Here is an 18278-nt window from a genome sequence, read left to right as displayed (position 1 = left end):
TTGGAGAAGCCAACTTAGGGAACAGGAGTTGGGGGTTTCAGAGGACAAGAGGTGGGAGCTTGGAGGGAATGAATGTATTCCACGGGGGCCCTAACAGCTTGACTCTAGTTGGACATGAAATAAACATGTTATGGTTTTTAAAAAAAATCTCTGTGTGTATGTATACTTTTAAACTAAAGAGTAATGTCTATAAACAGAATTTAAATGCATTGCTCAATGAATTTTTACATATGTCTACATCCACCTGACCACTGTCCAAATGAAGAACTAGAATATTCCTGGCAGTCTGGAAGGTGTCTTGTCACTTCTCAGCCAGTAATTTCTCCCTCCACCACCTGATAACCATTTTATGACTAATGGTATTGTTACTGTTGCAAACGGAAAGGGTTACCATCTCAGCCAAGTGGTCAACAGACCAGTCTGTGGGTCTGACGGAGAAAGAAGGACTGGGTGCTGGTGGAGATGTGTCTAGGTTGGGTTTGCGTGGCCAACAAAGCGTGGTGGGTCTGAGGGCCTTACTGTGGCTGAAATATGGGGACACTGTCTTTGAAGACAACTTTTTTACTCATTGGTTGATTTTTATCGGGCCAGGTTTCCATCCTGAGCGTTTTATCTGAAACACCATAAATTTTATTTCCTTTAAGGGCGGAACCAACCTTCCAGCACCTTTATGGCCTATGTTTTAAGAGCGGCTGCCCTTTCTATTCCATGACTCTGGTTAAACACAGTTTCTTTTTCTTCGAGCCGACATCACAGAGAAGAGCTAAAGATACTTACTCCTCTGGAGAGACTGAGCGCCTGCCCAGCAGCAGAGAGGACGCGGGCAAGGCCTCCCGCCCGGCTCTGCCCTGGTGCCCCCGTCTCATGCCGGATGGCTTACCTTTGCCTTCCCTGGAGCCTGTTAATACCTAACCTTTGTTGCTTTTCTTCTTGGTTTTTAGTTCTCTCTCTTCTCGGCCTCCTTCAAAGAGTGGCAACTTTTTGGACTTTGGACAATCGATGTGTAGCAATCCATGTTGATATTCCCGAGGCCCTTTGTTCAGATTGGCAGCCTGCTCTCCCGGGATGGGTGATGAGATGATTTTCGCGTCACCTGGAGGATGAAGTGTCAGAGTGCTGGGGGCGGCTTGACTGTCCTTTCTGTTGGCTGCTCGTCTTATGTTTGGAGAGTTAGAGATAGAGTCATAGGCACCGTGACTTTGAAATGATGTCCATTGAACATCCTCGTCCTATTGGGGGGAAGGTAGTTCGAAACCCCAGTTACACTTTGAGCAGAGGTTTTTGTTTTAGAAAAAATCATTATTTATTTTTAACTGTGATAAAAGATCCATAGCATAAAATTTACCAGTTTACCCAGTTTTATGTGTACCGTTCAGTGGCGTCAAGCACCTCCACGTTGTCGTGCCGCCACCTCACCCTCCTTCTCCAGAGCTTTTTCATCTTCCTAAACTGCAACTCTGTGCCCAGGACACGCCAGCTCCCCGTTAACCCTTTCCACAGCCCCCGGCAACCTCCGTTCCGCTGTCCGCCTCCATGATTTGACTCCTCGGGGGAATCTTCTGTAAGTGGAGTCATACAGTGTTTGTCCGTTTGTGACTGGCTTATGTCACAGAGCGCGATGTCCATGTCAGGGTTCACCCCTGCTGTAACCTGCGAAAGGATTTCCTTTCTTTTTAGTAACAAACTATTGAAATGATCCCTGAAAGTAAAGTCTTGATTTCCTCCCTTTTGAAGGCTGAGTAATATTCCAGAATGGCTAGACAACATTTGGAGCAGAGAGTTTTTTTTTTTTTTAAGGCCAGTGCATTGTGGATCCAGAATCTTAATTTCCCATGTATGGAGCACTGACGTTGCTTCTGACCAGGTGCTCATGGTCTTGATTGGGGGGGTGGGGATAGTTTCGGTGTTCCTGGCGATAAAACAGACGTACACAAGACAAAGGTGGGATCTTTGGGGAGAATCCCACAGAGTTCCTCATTTCTAGTGTTCCTTGCCCAGAAAGCTTTGAGGTGTGATCTCATACTTCTCTCTTCTGGCAAGCCACCTTTCCTAGACTTCCAGAATGCGATTAGGGTTGTTTTCCTGGGCTTCAAGGCCACAGATGGTGACGTGCTTTAAGCACCAGCCGTTGGCAAGGCCGCTAGGATGTGAGATTATTTCATTGTCCTCTGAGTTAGATCTGTCTGAGAACTTCCGGTATGATGTGCAAGATGCAGTTTTTGAGAGATTTAAGGCTCTAGCATACTCTTATCAAGAGAATCAAAAACAGCGTGGAAGAGGAATGAGTTGAATGGTAGTTCTGTTCGTTCATTTTGAGACTCTGGGGCGGCTTTTCATTGTCTGTATCCCTCCGTTCTCTCCTTGGTCGCATGGGGAGAAGAGTCCTGCCTTCCCTACATCACAAGGATCAGGACGAGAGAAGATGGTTTGAAACCAGGAACTTTTACAGCAGATTCCCCCTCAGTTTGAATGGAGCTCCCAACTCATCTCCAGGCCCTCGTCATAGAGAGTAGTGTGTGCCTATGTTATGTGCATCTGTTCATCTTGCAGTTTCCCCGGAAGGCTTGCTGCCTTCCACATTTGCTCATCTCTTCATCAAATGCTCATTGATGTCTTTCTGGTGCTAGGTGCCAAATTGAGCTTCTAATGAGAAAAGGCTGAACAAAATTTCAGACTTTAAATATATGTTGATCAAATTTTCTTGGGGGGGGAAGATTCTGTGAAGTCATCCCAGCAGGTTATTATAATGACCAGAGGCGTGTTCCAACTTTGCTTCTAACTCTTCGTCCCTTTTGGATGAGTGTCTAGTGTGTTCTTGGCACATATAGATACTACCTCAAGGTCTAGGACACAAACAACCTTTCTGTGTTTCCATAGCTTCTCTATCAAACGGGGCTGTCGATGTATAATGGCCACACAGGGCTTGGGGGGGGGGCTGCCAGGAGCAGAGAGCACAGCGAAGATGATGGCTTTTGGTCAGGGGTTCCTGTGGGCTGAAGAACCCAGACATTCACAGTCTGTTTTGCAGATGGCCCCTTCCCCTAGCACTGACCCTGGGACAGCCCAGGTGTTTCCTAAGCTACTGGCCCCATCCTAGGTAAAGACTGACATGCCGAATAACCAAAAGGCAGTCCTCAGAGATACCCTGTTCTGAGTAGGGAATAGCAATTGCCTCCTGAAAACAGAGAGGTGGGGCTGAGATTCATGTGCAGGGGTTTTGTCGTGAGATGCCTTTTTAGTAAAATTAGCAGGAGATGATCTGTTGCTCGCTGGAGTGCTGCTCTATGTCGTGGAGTGCGAAGCAAGGAAGGGCTCTCACAGGTGCCTTGGAGAGGGTGGGATGGGGCCTGGGAACACTCGCCTCCAGCTCCTGGGGCCTCTGCTTCCCCGCTGGTGAAAGGAAGGTGGTTGACCAGATGGCCCTGTGGTTCCGGCCAGGTGTTTCTGATTCTGACTCCGTGTCGCTGCCAGCATTGGCCGGCTCAGCTCTTGGGCACACCACTGCAGGCCTGTTGTAACGAGGGCTCAGGTACACGCTACTGGGACCCATTTCAAGAGAGTGTTTAATACATAACCCTGCAGACTCTTACAAACCTTCCTTGGTAACACTTACTTCATTGCTCTTTTAGAAACGAGAAAGAAAGGAAACGCCGCCCAACCCACTCATGGTGACCAGGGCTGACAGATGTCACTCAGAATTTTATTATCTAAAGCCACAATGATTTTCCAAATAACCCAAAATATATATAATCCAGCTTCAAAATAGCGTCCTGTAACGGAGGCCAGGGCACCCTGTAGGAAATGAAGTCAGAGTCTTGGCCCCCTTGTGGACCGGTTCTGCGACTTTGAACGCTTTCTTGCTCTCTGAGGAGTCGGGGTGCAGGGGACCGTATCAGGTTGCTGAGTGTGGCTGCCAAGGTCTCAGGGAGCGGGGGGTGTCTTGGGGGTCTCACCATGGAACCTGAGCCAGCATGGCGCCTCTTTTGGTTCTTAGAAGAAGCTCTGTCCCCAATCCACGAGAGCATGGGTGGACCTAGAACAGCCTTCCTGCATTTGAAAAGAACCGAGCACTTCCCGATGTGCTCCTTTTGCGGTATTCAAAAGACCACACTCCTAATCTGGGCAGGGGCATGGTAGAGGCAGCTGCAAAGAAGAACTAGGACGTCTTTAATACCTACTGTGGTCTAGGCCGTGTGCATGCCCACACATGACCGCAGTCCCCCCTTATCCACAGGGGACACCCCCAAGAGCCTCGGTGGATGCCTGACACCCACGGACAGTGCTGAACCCTGAATATACTGTTTTTTCCTGTCCATATGTATCTACGATCAAGTTTAATTTACAGCGTAGACACAGGAAGAGACAGTGCCTAAGAGAACAAGATAGGACAGTTATCACAACAGACTGTAATGAAAGTATGTGAGTGGGTCTGGGACCATGACTGATAAGGTAAGGGTGACTTGGACACAGCACTGCAATACTAGGTCCGTTGACCTGGTCACCTAGATGTCTCCTGAGTGACCAACAGGTTGGGAGCGTGTGTAACATGGAGACGCTGGAAAAAGGGACGGTTCGGGTCCCAGGAAAGATGCAAAGGGACAATGTGGGATTTCCATCATGCTCCTTAGATTGGGGTGCAATTTAAAATTTATGACTTGTTTATTTCTGTAATTTTCCATCTAATATTTTTGGACCGCGTTTGACCATGGGTAACTGAAACCATGGAACGTGAAACTGTGGATAAGGGAGATGACTGTATTTATTTAGTCCTCATAATTATCTAATTTCAACTTAATATTAACATGCACATTCACTCTGTGAACATGGAAGTGGTAATGCGTTCATTAAACAGCCTGGTGAGAGTTACTGTCCTGGTTTTTTTACACATGAGGCAATTCAAATGGCCCAGAGAGGTTAAGGAACTTACCCCGTGGGTGACCGTTTGGGGATGAACCTGGGTGAGTCCATTGGGGTTTGTTTGGGCGCGGGCATGAATTGCATTGCATTGCAATTGCATTGCTGACTAACTGTCCTGAGCCTGCAGCCCTGGGACAGCAGGTGGGCCTAGCCAGCTGTCTTCCCAGGACGAGGAGCTGTGGGGCTGGTCGGCCTTCACCTGTAGGGATGAGGGGCATTTTGCCCTGGTCATCTGTGCCCTGCCCTTTACTCAGAGCTGTCGGAAGCCAGGCCCAGTGTCCCCAGGTGGCAGCTCCTGCCACACATCTCGCGGGAAGTTATCTCTCCAGATCGGTCTCCAGGAAGCATCTCCGGGTGGCTTCCGACGGAGGGGAGCGGCTGGCCAGGCTGCCTGCATCTGCTGGGCTGTTGTTTGGTTTTCTCTGACTGGACCTTTGTTTCCGTGAAAGCCCGAGCTGCCGAGGCTCCGGTGCCTGGGCCTAATCGGTGCCGCATGGAGCGCTAGCCTGGTTAAGTCAACACCGCTGGAATATTACCTGTCTGTTAACCTGTCAAAATTGCTTTACAGCCCCCTTTTATCTTCCCCTCCCCCCACGGAATTTCCCCCGGAGTTTTCTGCCTGCTCTCTCCAGTTCCTTCCCCGTCTGCCCCTCCTTCCTGCACGGCCCCCCCACCCCTGCCACCCCGAGTCATTAAATATTGTCAGAGTTCCGCCACTTACTGCAGCCTTGTTTGCCCAGGGCAGATAAATTGTTGTTGACTCTGTGATGCAGACCAAGGACACTGGGCTCCTGACCCCAAGAAAGTAACCGCGATGCCTGCCAGGTGGACAGGGGGCGGCCAGGCGGGCGGCAGGGTCCACGGGAGGCTGCTGGGAGGGTGGCCTGACTCCCTGTTCCCCGGGTTGCTTCATAATGAGCCAGCAGTCTGGCCCGGGCCGCCTGGCTGCCTCACACGCCTTCTCCCTTCCCTTTCTGCCCACTCCACCCGCTCTTTAAATACTACTGAGTTTATAAATTTGAGGGTCTTCGGGGAACACCCAGTTCTACGCCTTCTGGAGGCTAAGACCTGGCTCTATGGTTGGGTTTCATGTTTGATTGCCTAAGGATTGCCTGACGATTCTTTGGAGATTGATTTTTTTTCTCCCCCTTCCCCAAATTATGGTAAAATACATGTAACATAGCATTTACCATTGTAAATGATTTTCAAGCGGCATTGAGTTCATTCACCTGTGCAGCCTTTACTGCTATCCAGATCCCGGACTTTTGGGTCACCCCCAGAGGAAACCCCCTGCCCATTCGGTAGTCACTGGGCATCTCTCCGTCCTCTACGGAGCCCCTGGAAACCGCCACTCTCCTTTCCATCTCTGTGTGCTTGCCGATTCTGGAGCCCTTGTGTGAACAGAGTCACACAATGTCTTCACATCGTGCCTTCGAGGGCTGGAGATGCACTTCTGTCTTCTGCTCAGGGTTTTCTAGTCAGAGGTGCCATGACCTCCGAGGGACCGTGGGACAGTTGCCGGGCACTTCTGGGGTCGCCATCCCTTGTTCCTGGCAGGGTTGAGCCTCTGCTCACGCCATCCAGTAGCCAGCTAGCCCCCTGGAGACTCAGCAGTGTCTACTTGGGGAGGCCAACTGGACTCTCACTGAAGCCACCAGGCCCTCCCTGTATGCCAGGCTGATCAGGGACAAGCGGGCTTCAGGGTCCGGTGTGGCCAAGGCCTGGGGAAGGCTACGTGGAGAGGGACCCCTCCTGAGCACCCTTCACCCTGTGATCTGGCCAAGTGCCACTGCCAATGACCATGTGGGTCAGAAATCTGACATGCCAAGGGACCAGTTCCTCTCTAGACAACCGGGTCAGCAGCACATTCTAGAGAAGAGCCTCACTTTTGATCAGTCAGCATAACAACGTTTGGGGTGTGGACTTGGGCCTCACTGCGCGACTTCAGTTTTTCCCGCTATAAACGGGGATGACAGAGGCCATCCTTCAGGGCTGTGACGATCGTGTGATGATTGAGTGCCATAGTTACCGTAAGCCACTTTCTGTGATACCTGACATGTCTGATGTGTACAGTAATTGGTTATTGTTAATAAAATCTAGGATAAAAATAATCAGTGCCGTACTCCCCCCCCCCCCCCCATTAACCTTTGCTATTCTAGAGTTCTGACAAGTTCTAGAAACTGTACAGGGCTTTGGTGTGTGGTTTAACTAGATGCATTTGCTGATTGTCGGGATTCTGAAAAGCTCCAAACGTTTGGTCTGGTCCGTGACAAGGAGGAAACCTTGTCTCCATCCAAGTCAGCAACAAAACAAACTGTTCCCTTTTTTTTTTTTTTTTTTCTATTCTGGCTCCACCATTTTTTGGAATCTCTCCCATTCTAAGGCTATTCACGACGCTTTCATGTTTCCCTTCCTGGAGGCCGATCCATGGGACGATGGTGACACAAATAGGCTCAGAAAGTGTGGAAGGGTCAATTAATATGCACCTCCGAGGGCCGGTTCCTTGCAGGGCTACGGGGACAAGTGGCTTCATTTTATTAGTGGCCCAGCACAGGTCCGGGTTTCTCGAACACCTACTATGTGACTGCATGTGGCAGGCGGTGGCAGTGCTGGGGGCACCTGACGTCAGGCTCTGTTTGGGGCTGTTGTGATCAGTGAGTTGCGTAACCTCTTTGTTCCGTTCCCGTCTGTGAATCATTGGCCCCGGGCCCGTGGGAGCCCTGCGGTGCGGACACAGGGAGTGGGCCGCTCCCCCGGTTCCCGCTCGGGGCTGGCACTCGCGGGCCTTTCAAGGAGAGCCGGGCAGAATCTGGCCGGGCGCCTTCCAACTGCAGGTTCCATCACTTTCTTGGCCCTTGGGACCGAACCCGCTTTTGTTTTCTGAAGGAGGGAGCTTTTAATTTTAATGAAAAAAATCAGTAGTGTACTCCAGCCAAGCAAAAAGATGTTAATTTCCTTTTTTCTCCTTAATATTGTGTGTGTGTGTGTTTCTTTAGGAAGGATGGACTTGAGCATTTCCTCCTGATGTTAGGTCTATTGAGGTCCCATTGACACACAGGGAAGCTCATCCTATTCAGTTTTGACTGGATTTTGATTTTTTTTTTTTGTACTTTTCTGAAGCTGGAAACGGGGAGAGACAGTCAGACAGATTCCCGCATGCGCCCGACCGGGATCCACCCGGCACGCCCACCAGGGGCGATGCTCTGCCCACCAGGGGCGACGCTCTGCCCCTCCGGGGCTTCGCTCTGCCGCGACCAGAGCCACTCTAGTGCCTGGGGCAGAGGCCACAGAGCCATCCCCAGCACCCGGGCCATCTTTGCTCCAATGGAGCCTTGGCTGCGGGAGGGGAAGAGAGAGACAGAGAAGAAGGCGCGGCGGAGGGGTGGAGAAGCAAATGGGCGCTTCTCCTGTGTGCCCTGGCCGGGAATCGAACCCAGGTTCCCTGCACGCCAGGCCGACGCTCTACCGCTGAGCCAACCGGCCAGGGCCGATTTTGATTTTTTTTAATGCAAGACTCTCTTCTTGAAATACTCCTAGGAATTCAGTTTAGAGCTCGGTGACTATAGATACATGAAGGTTTGAACACCTGGGAAGACAGCCCTCTGTGTACAACCCCTGAGATGAAATGGTTTCAGACATAATGGGAAAGTGGGCCTCGGGAGACAGCTGCAAACAGGTGAAAGGTTTGATTTTATTTTTCTGTCGGAGAAATGAAGTAACAATGGCTTGGGTGTTTGAAGGAAGACCGTGAGCAGAGGAGCGCTGAGCGGAGTTGGTGAATTCTGTACCAGCCGAGAGGGTTCAGGTGGACTGGCCCTGACTTCCCGAGACTGAGTGTGGCTGTGAACGCTGAGCTGGAAGGCCCCTCAGCTGCGCCCACCAGGTACCCGTGAAGAGGGAGGGTGGACACTGACTCCCCCCCGAGGGAGCTGCCTGGTCCTGGCCTCTCACTGGGTGACCTCATCTTGCCTTCACAGAGACTGGACCGCATGTTCTCTCTCAGCTGTGAAAGGAGATTCTTGGGGCCTCGGGCTCTGGACGGAGACCATGTCCTCTTTCCCTTACATCTGAGCCCCCTCTGCACTGTGGCGCAGAGTGTGAGGCAGAGAAATCCCCAGGCGTTTTCCTGTCACTGGTTTGTGATATGGTTCCAATGGATCGCATGGCACATTTGCTTGGGAATGGGTGGGAAATAGGCCGATTACAATGTCGGAGGGGCTTCTGAACTTCTTGGGGTTGCCAGATTTGAGCTCGACGTTACACCCTCATTTTCCTGGTTTCCTCCACGGTCCTGCTTCCCGAGTGAGGGGGAAAGGAGCAGAACTCTGTGCTCAAGAAGCTGCTGTGGAACGAGAAAGGGAGAAGCTGCAGGAACGCCCGCCTTTCCCACCAGCTGCTGGTTTCTCTTCTGGGGCTAGGTGGCCTGCTGTCTCGCCCTCGGGCCCTCCGGGCTGCAGCCAGCCCCTGAGCGTCCACCTTGGGGACGGCGCCACTGTGCCTGTCAAGCAGAGGGGAGGTGGGGGGGAGCGTTGGAAGGCCCCAGGGAGCAGCTTTGTCTCCAGCTCACGGGCGCACAGCCACATCCTGGCTGAGCGATAGTGCCTCCAGCTTCTTTGGGGCCAGGGCTGAGTCACCATGAATCCCCCACAGGGCTGGCAGGGGCTGCTTAAAGAGACCCAGGACTGAAATCATGGGAGCGGTTAGAGGTTTTCGCTAGAATCAGCTGGACCAGGGAATGCAAAGGGTCAGACTTTTCTGAGACTCCGGGAAAGCCTGGGCCTGTCTGCTGGGGAAGAGGTGAGTGGGGGTCTCTGCAGCTTTGCTGAGTGAGCCTCAAGGTCTGACCCCATGGGCTTAGGAGTGATACCTTTATTCTAAGGGGAACTCCGGATAAAACCAAGGAACAATTTTATTGAGAGTTTTCATTTAGCAAAGTCCTTAAATGCATTCTCACTTTGAAGCCTCCCAAGAGACACATCTAGATTGGCCCGTCTTACAGATGGGGAAAGTGAGGCTTGGTAGGAGGATTAAGGAACTCATGCAAAGTCAAGAGCAGATCCAGCAGGTTTTTTTTTCAGGCTTTTGACCTTGTAGGCCAAGTTCATTTGTCAGAGGCTCATATAACTGGGTTCCCAACCCCTGGAAGTCTCATTACAATTTGCAGCCATAGATACATTGCTGTGTCAGTTTGTTTAAAGTTGATCCCGTTGATCCCTTCCCCTAGACTGGGAGGGTGGGTGGTTTTGGCCCACACTGTATCTCCAGTACCTGCACAGAGAGGCCTCTTTAATTGTTGACAGTGAATGAATGAATGAATGACCCCCAAACCCACAGGAGATAGACCTTTCTGCCATTTGGTAGACCCCAACTCCTGTCTAGCCCAGGCACATGTGGAAGAAAGCCCTTTGAACATGGGTGGCCAAGATCAACTCTCTCTTGAAGTTGGCATGGCTGTTTAGCAGTACACTTCACAGCTCGCAACCAGCCCTGCCATCTGTCACCCACAGCCTCCCTGGTCACAGCCTGGTGGCCAGTCCAGAGGTGTCATGGCTTTCCCTTCCTCCTCCTCTCACTGTCCACCTCCAGATAAGCACAGTAGTGAGGGCTGGCGAGAGGGCCCCAGGAGTGAAATCATTCCCCCTGTCTTCCGGGAGGACGGAGGGGCAGGAAGGAGCTGTGACTCAGCCTTTGAGTTTGCTGCCCGCCCACTTCAGTTGGTCTCCTTGCTCCCATCTGCCTGGCTGTCCCGGGAGCACTGGGCACTCTTGTGATTTGATGGGTTTTGATAGCCTCGATGTCTCTCTCCTCAGGCACCCCATATTCCCAAATTGCCCGTGCTCTTTCTTCGCTGGAAATGCGGTGGCCGCCCCAGGTCCCTGCAGCAGGGGGACCTGGGAATAGGCGAGGGGGGAAGGCCTGGGGTTTCTGGAAGCCTGTGCGTATACATATAACCCCACGCACCTCTACGGTTGATGCCAGCCAGGAAAGTACACTGGATGAAACAATGAAACCGAGTTCTGAACACGCCCTCGAGTTCTTACAGGCGTCTGCTTTAAATAAAAGTAAATGGTAATTGGAGGGATTACAGGTGATATGAAGGCAATAAGGCATTTATGGTCTTTAAGGGTTGAGGGCCACAGCTGCCCTTGAATGACATCTCCTGGGTTCTGTGACCTGCAGACACAGAGAGGAAGGGGACATATGAGGTCCTTCCAGCAGGTGCTCCCAAGCCACCTCTGGGACCTTCAGCATCCAACCTACCTTCGTTGGAATCAGAACCCCTCAGCAAAGGAGACACATAGTTTCGTTATCTTGTGACCCAGCACCGAGTTGGCATTCTGGATCCGGCCTGAGCTTGAGTCCTGGCTGAAGCCTCTGTCATTCAGTCTATAGGGACTTCCAGGGAGTTTTCTGCTTTCCCTGGTTCCCTCCTCCCTCCTCCCTCCCCCCCCCCCCCGCCACCCCCCAGGGTGTCCGCTGAGTCACCTCTGTGAGGTTTCTCTTTTGTGCTGGAGTTCTGCATCCTGCAGTAACACCAAGGTGATCCCTTCAGGCCAGGCTTGGTTTGCTGCTGGTTTTATGTGATCCCAACAGCATGCTTTATTTACAGTACAAAGGTCTGTTCGTATAGCCCCCCGCTTTTACGGTCTGTGCATAACCCTTCACAATGAAAAGAAAACAAAATGCCCACAACCCTGAGGGAGTATGGCTTATAGTTTGGGGCTTTGGGACGTGTGGCCACCCTTGGCTAGTGCCATCTCATGATCCAGCACCCATGGGCACACGCGTGCACACGCACAGCCAGAGTCCCAAGGTCTGGTCTGTCACGGCTCGGGTTTGGATTGAAGGTTGATAGGTGGACCTACCCACACGTCAGAGCCCCCCAAATGGGCCTAAAAAGGCTCCCTCTACAGAAATGCACTTGCTTCGCACTGGAAGACACCCTGGGACAATGCTGCTTTCGTGTCTGAGGCTTGGGGCTCCCTGTGCAGAGCTTGTCCTTTGGGGTACTAGATTACTTTCTCAGCTGAAAAGTGGGCGTGTCCCCTTTGTTTTAACAGCCTCTTTTTTTTTCCCTCTCCTGCCATGAGATTCTATATGTTGTCCTTCAGCTGACACCCTCTCCTCCCTGGTGACCAGGGAAAACTGTGTAGGAAAGGGGGCACGTGACTGTTGTCTGGGCAGACCCCGGATCTCTGTGACCAGTTAGAGTTTTCTCTCCCTGGGGAGGAACCTCCTGTGGTTTGTGAGCAGAATTCAGAAGTGAAATGGGGTCCACCAGCCGCTCAGTCCGACCCTCGCGGCCCCAGGGAGATAACAAACTCGAGATCGTGGGCATTGTTCTTGGCGAAATGGACTTGGCACCGTTTGCCTCCCAGACTTGGTCCCTCCTGATCCGGGGGTGTGGTTGACCAGAGCGACAAGATCGCAAACGCCAGGGCGATGAGAGCATCTCGTGTCGCAGCCCCTTTTCCTCCAGAATATGCCCCGCTTCCTGTTGTTTAATTAATCGGCGGTGTTTAGAGAAGAGACTCTTAGTTTAACGCAGTGCTTCCCCCTTCGCGAGGTTGTGTTGTGTATTAATTCAAGCTGAGCTTGGCAGAGGAGAGCATTCCCTCTGACCAGTAGCTTGTTTTTCCTTTTCCTTTCCTTTCCTTTCTTTTTTTTTTCTTCTTCTTTCTTTTTGTAAGCCAGGATGGCACTTAAGAATTCCCCAGCATGAGGTTGGTCTCCATTTCTCTAAACTTACCCTGCGACCTTTTCTTTCCCCAGTTGTCTCAAATATATCGCATTCTCCAGCGCTAGGCATGGGGACCAAATGTTTTGCATTGAAGAACAGGAGTCTTAAAATAAAATATGGGCTTCTTCTGGGAGAGAGACCGCAGCCACAGTTAGCATGCTGGGCAGGCTCCTGGCTCACGCTCAGTGTGGGCCATTTCCAGAGAGGCCAGCAACCTTGTCATCCCTACCCCTCCTCCTCATCACTGTCATCATAAAAAGAAACAAAATAAAATAAAAGGCATAGAACTCTGCTGACTGTCAACTCCTTTTGTCCTTTCCACTGCTGCCTGCATTACTGCACAGCCTGCTCAGAGCTCTTCCTCCAGGCCGTGTCAGTAGACACGACAGAGGGAGGAAACGGAAATTAAACTCGGTGGGGGTTACCCCTGAACTCCGAAGTGATCCCATGATCGAAATGCCAGTGACCCAAAGATCTGTCTGTCCGACCCAGTGGAGACAGCCTGAACTGAAGAGAATGAAGGGTTAATGTCTGGATGGCTCTTTAAAATGATGAGTCTGGATGGGGGGGGGGGTTGGAGGAGGTATATACTGTCTTGAAAGTCCATGAACTCTTTCCAATCCCGCAGTTTTCTCTCTACCATATTGGAAGAGCTAGTTTAAATGAGGAGTTACTTATCTCATGTGAATCTAAGTTCCAGTTACTGATCTTCTGGTGGTAAGGCAAGGGGGTTTGGGCTTTCTGGAGGTAAGTATGGAAAAGGAATTAAAAGCCTCAAAGGACAGACTCTTGACTCATCTCCAGGCACTTCTAAAAGTGTATCCTGAGAATAGGTCCGCACCATGTAGGTAAATTGGCCCATCCCGTGTTTATACAACAATACACAGAAGAAAGCAATGGGAATGCCCTTCAGGATGAGGGTGTCGCCCCTCCATAGAGTGAAATACTGTGAAGCTGCTGAAAATGATGGTTTAGACGTCTGTTTGTTGATGTAGAAATAAGTTTGTGCTGTGTTGTTGAATAAAAACAATCTGTTTAAGGCCTGTATGAGTGTGCTACAATGCACTATCCCAGACCAGATCTGGACCAGTAAGAAAAGACATTGGCAGAAAAACTGGGGTAATCCGAGTAAAATCTGTAGGGAATAGTAAGGTACCCATCCACGGTCACTTCTCAGTTTTGACCAATATGCCTTGGTTCTGTCAAGTGTTCGTGACATTTTGTTCTTCATGGATAAAGGATATACCAGAGTCTGGACTATCTTTGCAACTTTTTTGTGTATCTAAAAGTATTCCCCCCCCCCAATTTTTTTTTAAAGCATATGAGCCAGTTATAGTTTTTGGAGAATTTTTCATGAAAGATGAACAGATTACCTCTGAGTGCTGTGATTATAGGTGATCTTGATTATCTAATTTACCATGAAAATTATTTTATGTTAAAAAATCAATATAGCTCATTCTCTCTGGGGAAAGAAAGTAGCATTCCAGTATTGTTTTGTTATCATTGTTCTGAGACTCTAGCCTGTCTGTCTCTCCGTTAGACTTCATGAGTCCTTCAGGGTTGAAGTTCACCCTTCTTGGGATGCCAGGCAGGCAAGATAGGCTATGGTTAAGAGCATGACATTAGAATTGGAGAGATCTGGGCCTTGGCAGTTAGTTACTTTGTGACTTATTTATAAAAAAAAGTCTGTACAATGGGTTTAATGACCTCGCATTCATAAGGCCATTTGCAAAGCTAATTAAAGCAATGCAGCCTGATTAATGATCTGCATTTCTTCCCAGAACATATCTTTTCTGAAAACTTTTATGCTAATCGTGACCACTTCCATGGTAGAGAGTGTGAATTATATTTATTTGTTAATTCACTTAATAAGAATTTATGGGCTGCTACTCAAACATTAAGTGTTTGAGAATCACGGTTATGCGACTCTCATTCGCACCCCGCAGTCCTGTGCCCAGTGCCCAAATAATCTTTGCGGCTTCTGTTTGTATATGTTGTGTCTAAATTAGGCCAGTTGAAAAAAAATTCTTTGTAGGTGTGACTTTTTTTTCTCCCAGCCCAGATTCTCTCATAAAGGTCCATTGACTTCACATGTCCTTGCCCTACCTTACCTCTTAGTACTAGAGCAGTTTCCATGTGTCCCATTGTCACCCTCCCTGGTGGTGACTGATAAAAGAATGGTACCATAAATTTGCATGTCCAAGAAAAGTAGCCTCGGGGATGGTCAACTGTAAGCCAGAGCCTGGTGCTTGCTGTCCTAGGGCTAGTGGGCTCCGTGCATGGCCCTGGAAATGGTGTCACCTGCACTCTGACCCCAGCTAGGCCACTGCTTACCTCTTGAGAAAGGTTCCTAGAGCCTGTCTGAACCCCTCTCTGCCATCATGTCGTCCTGGGTCTGACGTCCTGTGATTTCAGAACATTTGGCAAGAAGAGACACCATTCTCGCTCACCCTCCAGAACCCAAAACAAAAAACATCCCGAACCGACATCAGAGGCTTAAAGGCTTTGAATGTATTATAAATATATATATATTTATTTAATATTGGATAAAAATATACTGCCTTACCTTTGAAAAAAAAAATAAAATAATGAGGACGACTTCAAAGCGTTTCCTTTCCCCCTCTGCTTTCCAGGAGGAGAAATATTTTTCAAAGTCATTTGAATATTAATGAGCTGGGCCCAGAAGCCCTTGGTGGAGATCAGCAAGTCAATCAATCATGTGAACAGAATAGTGGTTTTTGTGCCCAGTTTGAAACAGGGACCTCCCTCCCCCATGATGTCCCCTTCTCTCTCTGCCTCTTTCTCTCTCTTTCCCCTTCAGTCTTGTCTGTGTGCTGAGAAACTTAAGTCATTTGTTTCTGATTCATTTACACTTAACTCATCAAAATGCTATTTAGTGAGAGGCATTTCAAGTCCAAGAGGTGCTTAATCCTGGGGAACAGGAAATTGCATCCTGTGCGGAATAACTGGATGCAGACCCAGGCCCCTGTGACTTTGGTTTTAACCCAGACCCCAGAGTGAATCTCCATATCGGGTGGCTTGAAATTGGCCCTGAGTGCCTCCAGTACCTGGCCACCCTGCCCCTCTCCCCTCTCCCCTTCCCCCTCTCCCCCCCTCCTCTCCCCCCTCTCCCCCTCTGCTCTCCCCTCTCCTCTCTCCCCTCCCCCCTGCCCCCTCTCCCCTCTCCCCCCTCTGCTCTCCCCTTTCCCCTCTCCCCTCCCTCCTCTACCCCCTCTGCTCTCCCCTCTCCGCTCTCCCCTCCCCCTCTTCCCTCTCCCCTCTCCCCCCTCTGCTCTCCCCCCTCCCCTCTCCCCTCCCCTCTCTCCCCCTCTGCTCCCCCCTCCCCCTCTCCCCCCTCTGCTCTCCCCTCTCCCCCCTCTGCTCTCCCCTCCCCCCTCTCCCCCTCTGCTCTTCCCTCTCCCTTCTCCCCTCCCCCTCCCCCCTCTCCCCTCTAATCTCCCCTGTTCCCTCTCCCCTCTCCCCTCCTCTCCTCTCCCCTCTCCCCTCTCCCCTCTCCCCTCTCCCCTCTCCCCTCTCCCCTCCTCCCCCTCTCCCCTCCTCTCCCCTCTCCTCTTCTCTCCCCTCTCCTCTTCTCTCCCCTCTCCCCTCTCCCCTCTCCCCTCTCCCCTCTCCCCTTTCCTCTTCTCTCCCCTCTCCCCTTTCTTCCCTCTCCCCTCTTTCCTCTTCCCAACCTTTGGAACCTGTACACCCTGTGTTTGTGGAAACAGCTCTGAAAACTCACTGTACCTGTGTCCTTGTCACATGGAGCTGTTTGGGATGCCCTCTCCTTTTCTTCCCCCACCCCCATAACCTAGTATGAAAATTTACAAATAACACTCCAAAGTTGAAGAATTTTACAGTGATCACCCGAATACCCACTACCAAATCCATAACTGACTTTGTTGGACTTGCTCTGTCACATAGCCAGCTGGTCCTCCGGTGTCTCTCTGTTCCCTTGTCTTCGATCCATTCAAAGTAAGTTGTGGACTTCCCTCCAGATGCCACAGCTTGCGTATCATTAACTGGAGTTCAGTGTTTGGCGGCAGTGCTGTCTTGTCTGGCAGGAGGTAAAATCTGCATGCTCTGTGCAAATCTGCAGGGTCCATGGCACAGACGCCCCCAGCACCCCGGCTCGCTCCCCTGTGGGAGCACAGTGCTTCTGCGACTCGGCCGGTACCGCCTGTGTCAGGGGTCTGTGCCTTTTTATAGCCGAGGGCTGACGCTTTGGGTGGCTCTCCCACGGTCAGCTCATCCTTTCTCCGGCCTGTGCTTGGCTTTTGAATAAATGTACCATGAATGTTCTTGATCAGACTGTCTGAGGATGCCCATTTCCATTGTCTCGGGTGAAGCCCTTGGAGTGTAAGCGCCGGGTCCTAGAGTGGGTGTCTCTGTAGTTTTAGAAGAAACCACCAGACTTTTTTCCCAAAATGCCTGGAGACACTCTCACCAACCAGGCGTGCAAGTTCGGTAACATGTGGTTGTGTCACTTTTTACATTTAGCCACTCAGGTGGGTGTGTGGTGGCACCTCACGTCCTCACTGTACGTCATGCGCACTGCCTCTGCTCAGACATGGATTAGGCTGACGTGGCAGGAACGGTGATTCTGTTGGACGGAAGGACTTCCTGAGGCAGCCGACCTCTGGTTTGGCCTCTGGAGCCTTCCTTTCCCTCAGAAAAGTAGGGCTTTCTGGTTCCATCGTCCTCCCTCTCTCGTGGACCAGTTTTCTCTGCTTAGTTGACAAGCATGTGCCTGGCAGGACTGCATCTCTGTCCGCTTCCCAGGGGACAGGCGTCGCTCCTTCCTGCGGCTCGTGACAGTCTTAGCCCCTGTCCCTGGGCTCTCCCAGCGCAGCGAGGTCCCCATGTCCAACAGAGTGAGAGGCACATAGTAGATGCTCAGTAAATACCCTAATAAAGGGACAGAGCTGTCTCCCCCCTCCATCGCTGGTTGTCCACATTATCCAGGGGTCTCCTGTTCCCGCGGTGCTAAGCTGGAGGCTGAGGGCCATTTGGAAGTCAGTGAGCCCTGGTGTCTGGCCTTTGGGAGCTCTGTGACTTGGGGACAGAAGGTGAATGAAAGTGGCCGACTTCCAGGTACCGAGTGGTCAGTGCCATGAGAGCCGCGGGGGAAAGAAGGACCCATCTGCCCCCCACTCCCCACCACCCACGCCCCTCCTCTGCGAGTTGAAACCAGCAGGTGCCGCTTGCTGGCTGCCTGACCTTGCGTGTCCTCACCCTGGAAACCTCACGTACTCATCTGTGTGATGGGGGAGGTGGTTGTGGGATGAGAACCCTGCCTAGAAGGTCCTTAGCATGATGCCTGGTCTGGTTTTTCTGGGCTCTTATGGACAGTGCTGAGTCGATGACTGTATGCCAATGGACACTCCATGTTAAATGTGCGTTAATGTATAAGGGATTTATTTATTTTTAATACTGAAGAGGAAGCATAAACCTGACTGTGGGTGCGGGGTTGGCTCTGCCCATGGTCCCGGATAATCTCAGACAGCCTCTCTTCAAACCAGTGTTTTTAAATTACAACAACAGACGCTTCCTAAGGATCTGATGATATCCTTGGAGTTGAGACCTGGACTTCTCTTCCTGCTGAGCCGCGGGCTGTCGG

General features: G+C 50.9%; 1 long non-coding RNA gene and 1 pseudogene across 1 annotated transcript in view; one reads left to right on the top strand and one right to left on the bottom strand.

Annotated features, from left to right (window-relative positions):
• Window positions 1–18278, top strand: part of LOC136308586 (uncharacterized) — a 152171-nt gene that overhangs the window by 47776 nt on the left and 86117 nt on the right. The gene's annotated exons all lie outside the window — the stretch shown is intronic.
• On the bottom strand, window positions 1628–1715 carry LOC136309696 (small nucleolar RNA U3; annotated as a pseudogene).

This window comes from Saccopteryx bilineata, chromosome 6 (genome assembly GCF_036850765.1).
Source record: "Saccopteryx bilineata isolate mSacBil1 chromosome 6, mSacBil1_pri_phased_curated, whole genome shotgun sequence".
NCBI classification, from domain to species: domain Eukaryota; kingdom Metazoa; phylum Chordata; class Mammalia; order Chiroptera; family Emballonuridae; genus Saccopteryx; species Saccopteryx bilineata.
The sequence above is the reverse complement of the archived record's forward strand: the minus strand, read 5'-3'. Positions and strand labels throughout refer to the sequence as shown.